The sequence below is a fragment of the Hemiscyllium ocellatum genome, chromosome 14 (assembly GCF_020745735.1).
Source record: "Hemiscyllium ocellatum isolate sHemOce1 chromosome 14, sHemOce1.pat.X.cur, whole genome shotgun sequence".
In the NCBI taxonomy this organism is placed as follows: Eukaryota; Metazoa; Chordata; class Chondrichthyes; order Orectolobiformes; family Hemiscylliidae; genus Hemiscyllium; species Hemiscyllium ocellatum.
The window spans coordinates 239,319-253,994 of NC_083414.1; the positions used below are offsets into that span (position 1 = coordinate 239,319).

The 14,676-nt window shown below is 42.7% G+C and overlaps 1 protein-coding gene across 1 annotated transcript in view; it reads right to left on the reverse strand.

Annotated features, from left to right (window-relative positions):
- rft1 (RFT1 homolog) overlaps positions 1 to 14,676 on the reverse strand; it is a 78,583-nt gene that overhangs the window by 18,140 nt on the left and 45,767 nt on the right. The window lies entirely within an intron of this gene.

Genomic DNA, 14,676 nt, shown 5'->3' on the forward strand with positions numbered 1-14,676 from the left:
TTAATAAGGTTCCCCACAGTAGGCTACTGCACAAAATACAGAGGCATGAGATCGAGGGTAATTTGGATCAGAAATACTTGGCTAGTTGAAAGAAGACAGAGAATGGTTATGATGGGAAATGGAGTTCAGTTACTAGTGGAATACTGGAAGGATCTGTTTTGGGGCCACTGCTGTTTGTCATTTTTATAAATGACCTAGATGAGGGCATAGAAGGATGGGTTAGTAAATCTGTGGATGACACGAAGGTTGGTAGAGTTCTGAAGGATGTTGCAGGTGACAGAGTGACATATATAAGCTGCAGAGCTGGGCTGAGAGGTGGCAAATGGAATTGAATACGGAAAGTGTGAGGTGATTCACTATGGAAGGAGTAACAGGATACAGAATACTGAGCTAATGGTAAGCTTCTTGGTAGTGTGGATGAGCAGAGAGATCTTGGTGTCCATGTGCACAGGTTCCTGAAAGTTGCCTCAGGTTGATACGATTGTTAAGAAGGCGTATAGCATGTTAAAAGTCATACAACACCAGGTTATAGTCCAACAGGTTTATTTGAAAGCACTAGCTTTTGGAGTGCTGCTTCATCATCAGGTGGTCACAGCCACTTGATAATGGAACAACGCCCTGAAAGCTACTGCTTCCAAATAAACCTGTTGGACTATAACCTGGTGTTGTATGATTTTTAAATTTGTACAGCCCAGTCCAACATCGGCACCTCCAAATCACGATTCCATATAGTGTGTTAAGTTTTATTGGCAGAGGGATTGAGTTTCAGAGCCACAAAGTCATGCTGCAGCTGTGTGAAACTCTGGTGCGGCTATACTTGGAGTATTGCATACAGTTCTGGTCTTAGGATGAATGTGGAAGCTTTGGAAAAGGTGCAGAGGAGATTTACTAGGATGTTGCTGGTATGGAGGGAAGGTCTTCTGAGGAAAGGCTGAGGAACTTGAGGTTGTTTTCATTACAGAGAAGAAGGTTGAGAGGTGACTTAATTGAGGCATACAAGATAATCAGAGGATTAGATTGGGTGGACAGCGAGAGCCTTTTTCCTCATATGGTGATGGTTAGCACGAGGGGACATATTTTTATATTGAGGAGTGATAGAAATAAGACAGATGTTAGAAGTAGTTTCTTTACTCAGAAAGAAGTAGGGGTATGGAAATCCCCGCCTGCAACAGTAGTAGTCTCGCCAATTGTAAGGGAATTTGGTCATTGGATAAACATGTGGATAAAATTGTATAATGTAGGTTAGATAGGCTTCAGATTGGTTCTGCAGGACAGCGCAACCGAGGGCCGAAGGGCCTGTAATGCGCTATAATGTTCTACGTTCTAGAAGTAAAACATTGCAGATAATAGAAAGCTAAAATTAAAACAGAAAGTGCTGAAGAAACTGGCTAAAGAGGACTGTGAGTATTTAGAACTCCTTGCCAGAGTATTTATGTATATTTAAGGCTGAGATAGTTTCTTGATGATTTGAGGCATCAAGGATTATGGGGAAAGGGCAGGAAAATGTAAGTGAAGAGTGGAAGAAGCTTAAGGGCCAAATGACCTACTCTTGTTCCTATTTCTTATGGTCTTATTACATCCATAAGGATGGAACAGTTAACATTTCAAGTCCACTGTTCATTGAAATTCAAAAGGTCTTTGGTGAAGTGTTTTTGAATACGAAATTTTAATTCTGCTTCTCTTTCCAGAAATAGTGCAAGAACTGTTGAATTTTCCAGCATTTTCTCCTTTTATGTTCAGCAGGAACAATGTGTGCTTGAAGCAAGGTAGATTATTGAAACATTGGGACCAGTACTAGCATACAGAAATAAAAAAGATGAATAAGGTCCTGGAAGTGTATTTTGGGCAGGATTAAAGAGGAAAGTTGTGTCATGCTGGGGGGAGGAAATGACCTAGTGCCATTATTGCTGGACTATTAATTCAGAGACCCTCATAATGTTCTGGGGACTAGAGTTTAAATCCTGCCACAGCAATTGGTGGAATTTGAATTCAATTTAAAAAATACTGGAATTAACAGTTTAAATGATGACCATTAATCTATTGTCAATTGTTGGGAAAACCCAACTGGTTCACTGATGTCCTTTAGGGAGGATAACTGGCCTATGTATGATTCCAGACCCTCAGCAATGTGGTTGACTCTTAGCTGCCCTCTGGACAATTATGGAGGGGCAATAAATGCTGACCCAGCCAGTGACATCCTCATCTTATGAATGAATTAATAAAACAAAATCAGATAGGAGCAGACTAAGAAGCACTATGATGAATGCAAAGACAAAACAATAAAGTACAACTGTAAATACACAAAACGTGGGGCAAAGAACAGTTACAGAACAGGACCTTTGGCCCACCAAACCTGCACCCACACATGATGCCTTTCTAAACTACAAACCTTTTGCCTCTATGTGGTTGTATCCCTATATTCCCTGCCTATTCGTGTGTCTGTCAAGATGCCTGCTGAACACTGCTATTGTATATGCCTCCACCACCTCCTCTGATAGTATGTTCCAGACACTTACCACCCTCTGCATAAAAGACTTGCCTCTCATGTCTCCTTTGAACTTTCCTCAATTTACATTAAACCTATGCCCGAGTAATTGACATTTCTACCCCACGAAAAGGATCTGACTGTCCATTCTATCGGGTCATCCCTTAGCCTCTAATAGTCAAGTGAAAATAAATTGAGTTTGTCTAATTTCTCCTCACAGCGAATACACTCCAAACCAAACAACATCCTGGTAAACCTTTTCTGTACCCTCTCCAAAGCCTCCGCATCCTTCTGATAGTGTAGTGACCAGAACTGTACACAATATTCCAAATGCAGCTTAACTAAAGTTCTAAACAGCTGCAACTTGTGCCCCAACTGATCAAGGCAGGCATGCAATATGCCTTCTTGGCCAACTTATCCACTTGTGTCACCTTTTTCAGGGAACTTTGAACCTCTAGCCTAGATCCCTCTGTATTTTAATGCTTCAAAGGCCTTTGCCCTTTACTGTGTAATTCCCTCCTGCATTAGACTTGGATTTGTTTGGATTAAATTCCATTGTCATTTTTCTACCCAAGACTCAAGCCTATCTATGATCTGGAGTAGGTGCTGGGAAAGCACAGCTGTTCAGGCAGCATCCGAGGAGCAGTAAAATCGATGTTTTGGGTAAAAGCCCTTCATCAGGCATACAGGCAGAGTGCCTGAAGGGTGGAGAGATAAACCTCCTCTCATTTTACTGCTCCTCGGATACTGCCTGAACTGCTGTGCTTTTCCAGCACCACTCTACACCAGAATCTGGTTTCCAGCATCTGCAGTCATTGTTTTTATCAAGCCTATCTATGTCTGTCTGTATTTTCTGGCAATCTTTCTCACTATCTGCAGTTCCTCCAATCTTTGTGTTACAATTACATTACAAATAACCAGGGTACAGCACTAATACCTGGAGAACAACACTGTTCACAGATCTCCAGTCAGAAAAACACCCTTCCACTGCTTGCAACATTTAAAAGACATCTGGATGGGTATATGAATAGGAAGGGTTTGGAGGGATATGGGTCGGGTGATGGCAGATGGGACTAGATTGGGTTGGGAATTCAGGTTGGCATAGACAGGTTGGACCGCAGGGTCTGTTTCTGTGCTGTAAATCTCTATGACTCTATGCTACTCTCTATCTTTTATGACCAAGCCAGTTCTGTATCCATCTCACCAGCTCACCAACGATCTCACGGATTTCATCTTCTGTGCCAGTCAGCCATGAGGAACCTTGTCAGAGGTCTTGCTAAAGTCCATATTAGTAACAACCACCACCCTGCCCTCATCAACCATAGAACACAGAACATTTCAGGTCTGTATCAGCCCTTCAACCGACTTTTCGCTGACCTGTGGAACCAATCTAAAGCTCACCTAACTTACACTATTCCATTCTCGTCCATATGCCTATTCAATGAACATTTAAATGCCCTTAAAGTTGGCGAGTCTAATACTGTTGCGGGCAATGCATTCCACATCCCTACTACTCTCAGAGTAAAGAAACTACCTCTGACATCTGTCCTAAATCTATCACCCCTCAATTTAAAGCTATGCTACCACATGCTAGCCATCACCATCTGAGGAAAAAGACTCTCACTGTCCACCCTACGCAACCCTCTGGTTATCTTGTATGTCTCAATCATGTCACCACTCAACCTTCTTCTCTCTAATGAAAACAGTCTCATGTCCCTCAGCCTTACCTCGTCAGAACTTCCCTCCATACCAGACAACATCCTAGTAAATCTCTAAATGTAGGGGAATGGGTCTGGGTGGGTTGCGCTTTGGTAGGTCGGTGTGGACGTGTTGGGCCAAAGGGCCTGTTTCCGCATGGTAAGTATTCTAATTTTAAAAAAAAATCTTTCTGATAGGAAGGAGACCAGAATTTCATGCAATATTCAAACTGTGGCCGAACAATATCCTGTACAGCCACAACATGATCTCCCAACTCCTGTACACATTACTCTGATCAATAAAGGAAAGCATACCAAACACCTTCTTCACTATCCTATCTACCTGTGACTCCACTTTCAAGGAGCTATGAACCTGCACTCCAAGGTCTCTTTGTTCAGCAACACTCCCTAGGACCTTACCATTAAGTGTATAAGTCCTGCTAATATTTGCTTTCCCGAAATGCAGCACCCCGCATTTATCTGAATTAAACTCCATCTGCCACTTTTCAGCCCATTGGCTCATCTGGTCCAGATCCTGTTGTAACCCTCTTCGCTGTTCACTATACCTCCAATTTTGGTGTCATCTGCATACTTACTAACTGTACCTCATGCTCGCATCCAAATAATTTATGTAAATGACAAGAAGTAGAGGACCCAGCAACGATCCTTGCGGCACTCCACTGGTCACAGGTCTCCAGTCTGAAAAACAATCCTCCACCACCACCCTCTGTCTTCTACCTTTGAGCCAACATGATTCTTGAATCTTGTCATCCTAGTCTTTTACTTTCATAGAATTGTGCTAGTCCTGAACTCTAACCAACTGGACTTTCAAAGATTCCTACGTGACAAATGTGGATTCATTCTCAAACTGCCACCCAGAATCTACATTCCCAAGTTACTGTGTAATATTGAGGTAGTTAGCCTTCTCCCAATTTACTCTCACCTAAGGACTACTCTTATCTGTATCCATAAGTCACTTAAAACTAACAGAATTATGATCATTGTTCCCGAAATGCTCCCCCACTGAAACTTCAATCGCCTGGCTGGCATCATTCCCCAATACTGGCTCTATTAGGGCCCCTTCCCTAGGTGGACTATTAAAATGTTACTTCAAAAGACTCTCCTGGACACACTGAACAAATTCCCTCACATCCAAGTCCCTGGAACTAAAGGAGTGTGAGTCAATAAATTGGAGGTTAAAATCACCACCATACCAATCCTGTTGTTTTCACATTTTTTCACGATTTGTCTACATATCTGTCCCTCCATTTCCGCTGGCTGTTGGGTGTCTGTAGTACAATCCCATCAAAGTAATTGCAGCCTTCCTGTTCCTGAACTCTTAATTTAACTTGGTGAATCCTCCAAGGTGGAGAAAGTGAGGTCTGCAGATGCTGGAGATCAGAGCTGAAAATGTGTTGCTGGAAAAGCGCAGCAGGTCAGGCAGCATCCAAGGAACAGGTGATTCGACGTTTCGGGCATAAGCCCTTCTGGCTTATGCCCGAAACGTAGAATCTGCTGTTCCTTGGATGCTGCCTGAATCCTCCAAAGTGCCCTCAGTACAGCTGTGATATTCTTCCATATCAGTAATTCACTTCTTTTATGTCCCTCTGTAACATCTAAATCCCAAACTGTTAAGCTGCCAGTCTCGTCCCTCTCTCAACCAAGTTTTTATAATAGCTGCATAATCATAGTTACATATATTAATCAAGCTCCAAATCCACCTGCCTTACCAGTCATGCTCCACACATTAACACAAATACATATCAGTCTGCCAGTCCCACCCTGTTCAATAACAAAGAACAAAGAAAATTTACAGCCCAGGAACAGGCCCTTCGGCCCTCCAAGCCTGAGCCGATCCAAATGTACTGTCTAAACCTGTCGGTTAATTCCTAAGCATCTGCATCCCTCTACTCCCTACTTACTCATGTATTTATCCAGACGCATCTCAAATGAACCTACCGTGCCTGCCTCTACCACCTCTGCTGGCAACGCTTTCCAAATGCCCACCCTCTGTGTGAAGTACATGCCATGTGTATGCCCCTTAAACTTTCCACCTCACACCTTGAAAGAGTGACCTCTCCTTATTGAATCCTTCACTCGGAAAAAGCTGGTCTCTATCCACCCTGTCTATACCCTTCATGATTTTGTAAACCTCAATCAGGTCCCACCTCAATTTCCTTTTTTCTACTGAAAATAAGCCTAACCTCTTCAAACTTACTTCATAGCTAGCATCTTCCGTGACAGGCAACATCCTCATAAACCTTCTCTGCACCTTCGCCAAAGCGTTCACATCCTTTTGGTAATGTGGCGACCAGAACTGTACACAGTATTCTAAATGTGGCCGAATCAATGTCTGTACAATTTTAACATCATTTGCCAGCTCTTATACTCAATACCCCGTCCAATGAAGGCAAGCATACTATATGCCTTCTTGACCACTTTATCCACCTGTGCAGCAACCTTCAGGGTACAATAGACCTGCACTCCCAGACCTCTCTGTCATCAACTTTTCCCAAGGCTCTTCCGTTCATTGTATAATTCCATCTAGAATTAGACTTGCCTGAATGCATCACCTCACATTTGTCTGGATTGAAAGTCATCTGCCACTTTTCCACCCAACTCTCCAGTCTTTCTATAAGTTCCTGTATTCTCTGACAGTCCCTTATGCTTTCTGCTACTCCACCAAACTTCGTGCCATCTGCAAACTTGCTGATCATACCAACAGTGCCCTTACCAGATCATTTATGTATATTACAAACAACAGTGGCCCCAACACTGGCCCCTGTGGAACACCACTGGTTACCTTTCCCCATTTCGAGAAACTCCCTTCAACTATTAGTCTCTCTGTCCTGTTGCTCAACCAGTTCTTTATCCACCTAGCTAGAACACCCTGCACACCATATGACTTTATTTTCTCCATTAGTCCAACTTATCAAACGCTTTACTAAAGTCCATGTATATGACATCAAAGCCCTTCCTTCATCTATCAACTTGGTCACTTCCTCGAAAAACTCTATTAAGTTGGTAAGGCATGATCTCCCCCGCACAAAACCATGTTGCCTATCATTGATAAGCCCATTCTTTTCTAAATATAAATAGATCCTATTTGTCAGTACCTTCTCCAGCAACTTTCCCACCGACGTCAGGCTCACCGGAATATCCCTACTACCCTTCTTGTACAGGGAGACAACATGAGCAACCCTCCAGTCCTCTGGCATCTCATCTGTATTTAAGGATGCCACAGAGATATCTGTCAGGGTCCCAGCTATTTCCTCTCTCGCCTCCCTCAGCAACCTGGGATAGATCCCATCCGGTCCTGGGGATTTGTCCTCCTTAATAACCTCTAGCCTACCCAACACATCTTCCCTATTCATGTCAACGTGATCCAGACTAATCAATCTTCTATCTCTAATCTCAACATTCATCATGTTTCTCTCCTCAGTGAAAACTGATGCAAAGTAATCATTCAGAATCTCACCCATTCTCTCAGGTTTGACACTCAGCCTTCCTTCATTATCCTTTAGTGGACCAATCCTTTCTCTAGTTACCTGCTTGCTTCTTATAGAAGAATAAAATGCTTTGGGATTTTCCTTAATTCTGCTCGCTGAAGCTAATTCATGACTTTTAGCCTGCTTGATTCCTCGTTTAAGATTTGTCCTACTCTTCCGATATTCCTCCAGGACCCGTTCTATTCGTAGCTGCCTAGACCTTATGTATGCTTCCCTTTTCCTCTTGGCTAGTCGCACAATTTCTCCTGTCATCTACCGTTCATGAATCTTGCCCTTCCTATCCTTTGCCTTAAATGGGACATACCTATCCTGCACTGTCGTTAACCTATCTTTGAAAGCCTCCCACATCTCAAATGTGGACTTCCCTTCAAGTAGCTGTGTCCTATCCACATTTCCGAGCTCCTGCCTAATTTTAATATAATTGGCCTTGGCCCAGTTTAGTACTCTTCTGAGGACCACTCTCTTCTTTATCTACGAGTATTCTAAAACTTACAGAATTGTGGTCCCTGTTCCCAAAGAAATCCTCCACCTCAATGTCTACCACCTGTCTTGGCTCGTTCCCCTGTACCAGGTCCAATGTGGCCCCTTCCCTCACCGGACTATTGACATACTGCACTAGAAAACTCTCCTAGACGCTTACAAATTCTATGCCATCCAGACCTCTGACGTTAAGTGTATCCCAGTCAATGTTGGGAAAATTAAAATCTCCCATCACCACTACCCTATTGCCTCTACATCTTTCCATAATCTGTTTATCTATTTGTTCTTCTACCTCACGCTCACCGTTGGGAGGCCTTTAATACAGTCCCAACAGTGTGACTGCATCCTTATTTCTCAACTTCACACATAATGCCTCACCACCCAAGACCTTCATAGTGTGCTCCTTTAGCACAGCCATGATATCGTCCTTGACCAGCAATGCAACTTCACACCTCCTTTTACTTCCCTCCCTGTCCTGTCTGAAGCATCTATACCTTGTAATATTTAATTGCCAATCATCATGTCCTTCCTTCATTCTCCCTGTCTGCTGCTCCTCTCAGCCTTATTGGCCTTAGTCTCTCACACCTCCTTGGTCATTTCACTTGCTGAAATTCTGCACTAGTGCCCAATCCCCTGCCACACTACTTCAAACCCTCCTGAGTGACATTATCAACTGTACCTGCCAGAATATTGGTGCCCCTCCAGTTTAAGTACAACCTGTCTTTCTGATGTAGGACTGCCTGCCAGCTGCTCTGGAAGAGATTCTAATGATCCAACTATCTGAAACCCTCCTCCTACATCAACTCTTTAGCCACTTATTTAAAAAATATACTTTCTTCCTATTCCTAGCCTTACTGGTAACAAAAATGTGTCCATGAGCTTCAAGCACAAACAGCAGAGTGCAACTATTTTGCGGCAATAATGGAAATGAGGCTTAAAGTGGTGAGAACTTGGGCATTTAAACAAAGATATAAACTGTTTAAAAATAGAGAGAAGGATAAAAGGGTGGTGGGATGACAGTACTGAATAAGAAAGACATTGTAATATTGAAGAGACAGGGCATGTCCCTGAGAGGGAAATAATAAGAGTCCAATTGGTTGGAGTAGAGAAGCAAAAAGTGTAAAACCACACTATTTGGTATTTAATACACTTACAAAAAGTGAGAGGGAGAGATGGAAATTGGGATAATGTTGGAGTAAAATGCAAGAAGGGGAGGAACTTTGGAAATGTGTTCAGGAGATCTTGCTCAATTAGTGGGTATTTTCAGTCTCAAGATAATGCTGGTTCTGGTATTAGGAGATGTCAAGTGGACCAAATGTCAGTGGAAAATACTTGGGTAAGAAAAACTGAGGTATTGGAGGAAATGGGCTGTGTGGAAAGTGAAAGGAAGATGACTGTGGTGGAAAGGTCGGCTATTGTTAGGATAGTAAAAGTCACCCAATACCTACAATCCTAGGTTTCCAAAAGTGGGAGTGAAAAACAGCAGAAAGACGGACCTTAAATCTGCCTTGAAGTTGGTGAAGTTTCTAGTGTCCTAAAGAGTGCAAATATGACTCTGTTATTCAGGAAAGACTGTACAGAGAGTCCTAGAATCTACAAGCTTATTAATTTTACATTAGTGATAAGTAAGGCTTTAGAAACATCAGTCAGAAAAGTATCAGCGAAAAGCTGAAGAGGTTGAAGACAATTAAGGATAGACAACATGTTTTTGTAAAAGACAGATGATGCTTGACTAATCAAATTAATATTTTGATGAAGTATCAGAAAAGGTAGATCAAGCTAGTGCAGTGGATGCTGTTCATATGTATTTTATGTACTTTAAAGAAGTTTACAAGTTTTTGTAAATTTGAGATTTGCAATAGGAGGGCCAGTGTGCATTGGATAAAAAAGAAGCTTTAGGTCAGAATACAGCAAGTCATGGTAGATAAATCAAATTGTTAGAGAAAATCAGGTCTGGCAGCATCAGTAAAGTGTGAAAAACAGAGTTAACATCTCAAATCGGGTATAACTCAGTCAAATCTGAAGAAATTGGACTTGAAACGTTAACGGCTTCTTCATCACCACTTGGCTATATTTCTCCAGCATGCACAATAATTAGCTTTTATTTTGACATGGTGGATGATTGTTTTAACTTGGTTCTTGGGATACAGAGTAAAATTTCAAAATTCAATAATGATACCAAACTTGGAAAAGTGACAAAATAGATAGGTTTCAAGAACACATTGGTGGCTTACGCTGCATACAGAGCAGACCCTGGAGACAGCATACAACTTCTAAACAGCTCATTTGTTTAAACCTTCAAGCATGACCTGTCCTATATGTAAGAGATGGCAAATTTCATATTGGACTTATTGGAATTCCAAGAACACCCTGAACAGGCGTGAAATCAAATCATTCCTGATCTTGAAGGACTGCCTAGGAGGAGGAGGAGACAAGCTACCAAAATGGATTGCAATTGGTAGATGTAATTCAACACACAGAAGTGAGAGGATAATGCATTTTGGCATATGGAATAGGAAGAGGCAATATAGATTTAATAGCATAATTCTGCAGATTGTTCAGGGACAGGGACCTGAGGGTGGATTTGTATTAATCTTTGAAGGTGGCAGGACATATTCAGAGTGGTCAGCACAGCATATGGAATCATTGGCTTCATGAATAGAGGCTGAGTACAAAAGAAGTATATCTATGCTAACCAGAGCATACCAGGAGTATTACATTCTATTACAGTCACCACATTTTGGAAAGGATGTGAGGATCCTTGAGAGGGTGCAGAGAAATTTATCTGATCAGTTCCATGGATGTTAGTTAGAACATTAAATAGCGGAGGATGAAAGCACAAAGAACAAAGAGAACAGAGAAAATTTACAGCCCAGGAACAGGCCCTTTGGCCCGCAAAGCCTGAGCAGATCCAAATGTACTGTCTAAACCTGTCGGTCAATTCCTAAGCATTTGTAACCCTCTGCTCCCCACCTACTCATGCATCTTTCCAGACGCATTCTAAATGAATCTACCGTGCCTGCCTCTACCACCTCTGCTGGCAACAGGTTCCAAATGCCCACCACCCACTGTGTGAAGTATTTGCTGTGTGTATCCCCCTTAAACTTTCCACCTCTCTCCTTGAAAGCGTGACCTCTTGTTACTGAATCCTTCATCCTGGGAAGAAGCTTGTCTCTATCCACGCTGTCTACACCCTTCATGATTTTGTAAACCTCAATCGGGCCCCACCTCAATCTCCTTTTTTCTAATGAAAATAAACCTAACCTCCTCAAACTTTCTTCATAGCTAGCACCTTTCATGGCAGGCAACATCCTCGTAAACCTTCTCTGCACCCTCTCCAAAGCATCCACATCCTTTTGGTAATGTGGCGACCAGAACTGTACACAATATTCTAAATGTGGCCGAACCAAGGTCTTGTACAACTTTAGCATGACTTGTCAGCTCTTATGCTCAATACCCCATCCAATGAAGGCAAGCATACCATATGCCTTCTTGACCACTCTATCCACCTGTGCAGCAACCTTCAGGGTACAATGGACCTGCACTCCCAGATTTCTCTACCCATCAACTTTTCCCAAGGCTCTTCCATTCATTGGAGAAAGTGAGGACTGCAGATGCTGGAGATCAGAGCTGAAAAATGTGCTGCTGGAAAGCCCAGCAGGTCAGGCAGCATCCAAGGAGCAGGAGAATCGATGTTTCGGGCATAAACCCTTCTTCAGGAATATTCTGCCCGAAACGTCAATTCTCCTGCTCCTTGGATGCTGCCTGACCTGCTGCGCTTTTCCAGCAACACATTTTTCAGCTCTTCCATTCATTGCATAATTTGATCTAGAATTAGACTTGCCTAAATGCATTACCTTACATTTGTCTGGATTGAAATCCATCTGCCACTTTTCTGCCCAACTCTCCAGTCTATCTATATTCTCCTGTATTCTCTGACAGTCCCTCATGCTTTCTGCTACTCCACCAATCTTTGTGTCATTTGCAAACTTACTGATCATATCAATAGTGCCCTCTTCCAGATCATTTATGTATATCACAAACAACAGTGACCCCAGGACTGATCCCTGTGGAACACCACTGGTCACCTATCTCCATTTCGAGAAACTCCCTTCAACTACTACTCTCCGTCTCCTGTTGCTCAAACAGTCCTTTATCCACCAAGCTAGAACACCCTGCACACCATGTGACTTCACTTTCTCCATTCGTCTACCTTTTCAAACCTTACTAAGACAACCTTATCAAACGCCTTACTAAAGTCCATGCATATGACATCAACAGCCCTTCCTTCATCTAACAACTTGGTCACTTCCTCGAAGAACTCCATTGAGTTGGTAAGGCATGATCTCTCCCGCACAAAACCATGTTGCCTATACTGATAAGCTAATTCTTTTCTAAATATAAATTGATCCTATCTCTCAGTACCTTCTCCAGCAACTTCCCCACCACTGATGTCAGGCTCATTGGTCGTAGTTACCCATAATATCCCTACTACCCTTGTTGTACAGGGGGACAACATAAGCTACCCTCCAGTCCTCCGGCAACTTACCTGTATTTAACGATGCCACAAAGATACCTGTCAGGGCCCCAGCTATTTCCTCTCTTGCATCCCTCAGCAACCTGGGATAGATCCCATCCGGTCCTGGGGATTTATCCAACTTAATAACTTCTAGCCTACGCAACACATCTTCCCTACTTATGTCAACGTGATCCAGACTAATCAAACATCTATCTCTAATCTCAAGGTTCATCATGTTCCTCTCCTCAATGAACACATGCAAAGTAATCATTCAGAATCTCACCCATTCTCTCAGGTTTGGCACACAGCTTTCCTTCATTATCTTTTAGTGGACCAATTCTTTCTCTAGCTACCCGCTTGCTTCTTATATAAGAATAAAATGCTTTGGGATTTTCCTTAATTCTGCTCACTAAAGCTATTTCATGACCCCTTTTAGCCCGCTTGATTCTTTGTTTAAGACTTGTCCTACTCTTCCGATATTCCTCCAGGGCCCGTTCTGTTCTCAGCTGTCTAGACCTCACGTACGCTTCCCTTTTCCTCTTGGCTAATCATACAATTTCTCCTGTCATCTGCGGTTCACAAATCTTGCCCGTTCTATCCTTTACTTCAACGTGACATGCCTATCCTGCACTACCGTTAACCTATCCTTGAAAGCCTCCCACATCTCAAATGTGGACTTCCCTTCAAATAGCTGTGTCCAATCCACATTTCCCAGCTCCTGCCTAATGTTGATATAATTGGCTTTGGCCCAGTTTAGTACTCTTCCCTGAGGACCACTCTCTTCTTTACCTACGAGTATTATAAAACTTACAGAATTGTGGTCATTGTTCCCAAAGAAATCCCCCGCAACTTCTACCAGTTGTCCTGGCTCGTTCCCCAGTACCAGGTCCAATATGGCCTCTTCCCTCGTCGGACTATTGACATACTGCTCTAGTAAACTCTCCTGGACGCTTTGTACAAATTCTACTCCATCCAGACCTGTGACACTAAGTGTGTCCTAGTTAATGTTGGGAAAATTAAAATCTCCTATCACCACTACCCTATTGCCTCTACATCTATTCATAATCTGTTTACCTATTTGTTCTCCTATCTCACACTCACTGTTGGGAGGTCTGTAATACAGCCCCAATGTAACTGCACCCATCTTATTTCTCAGCTCCACCCATAATGCCTTACTACCCAAGACCGCCATAGTGTCCTCCTTTAGCACAGCCGTGATATCATCCCTGACCAGCAATGCAACTCCACCCCTCTTTTACTTCCCTCTCTGTCCTATCTGAAGCGTGCATATCCTGGAACATTTAGAAGAATATTTTGTTTTATACACAGTGTGGTAATTAAGTGGTCAAGCATACCTGTGTTCATCAGCCTAGGCATCAAATATAAATGTTGGCAACTTATGTTTCAGCAGTACAAAACTTTAGTTGGGGAGAAAGTGAGGTCTGCAGATGCTGGAGATCAGAGCTGAAAATGTGTTGCTGAAAAAGCGCAGCAGGTCAGGCAGCATCCAAGGAACAGGAAATTCGACGTTTCGGGCATAATCCTGATGAAGGGCTTATGCCTGAAACTTCGAATTTCCTGTTCCTTGGATGCTGCCTGACCTGCTGCGCTTTTCCAGCAACACATTTTCAAAACTTTAGTTGGGCCAAGTTTGGAATACCAAAGTGCAATTCTGGTCGCCACACTATCAGAAGGACGTGGATGCTTTGGAGATGGTGCAGAGAAGGTTCACCAGGATGTTGCCTGCTCTGGAGGGTTTTAGTTATGAGCACAGGTTGGATAAACTTGGATTGTTTTCACTGGAAAGATGGAGGCTGAGGGGAGATCTAATATGGGTCTAAAATTATGAAAGGTATAGACAGAGTAGATAGTCAGAGGCTTTGTCAAGGTGAGAGAGGAAATGTTTAAAGAAGAAGTGCAGACAAATATTTCACACAGAGGTTGATGGGTATCTGGAACGCACTGCCAGTGGAGGTAGTAGAAGCG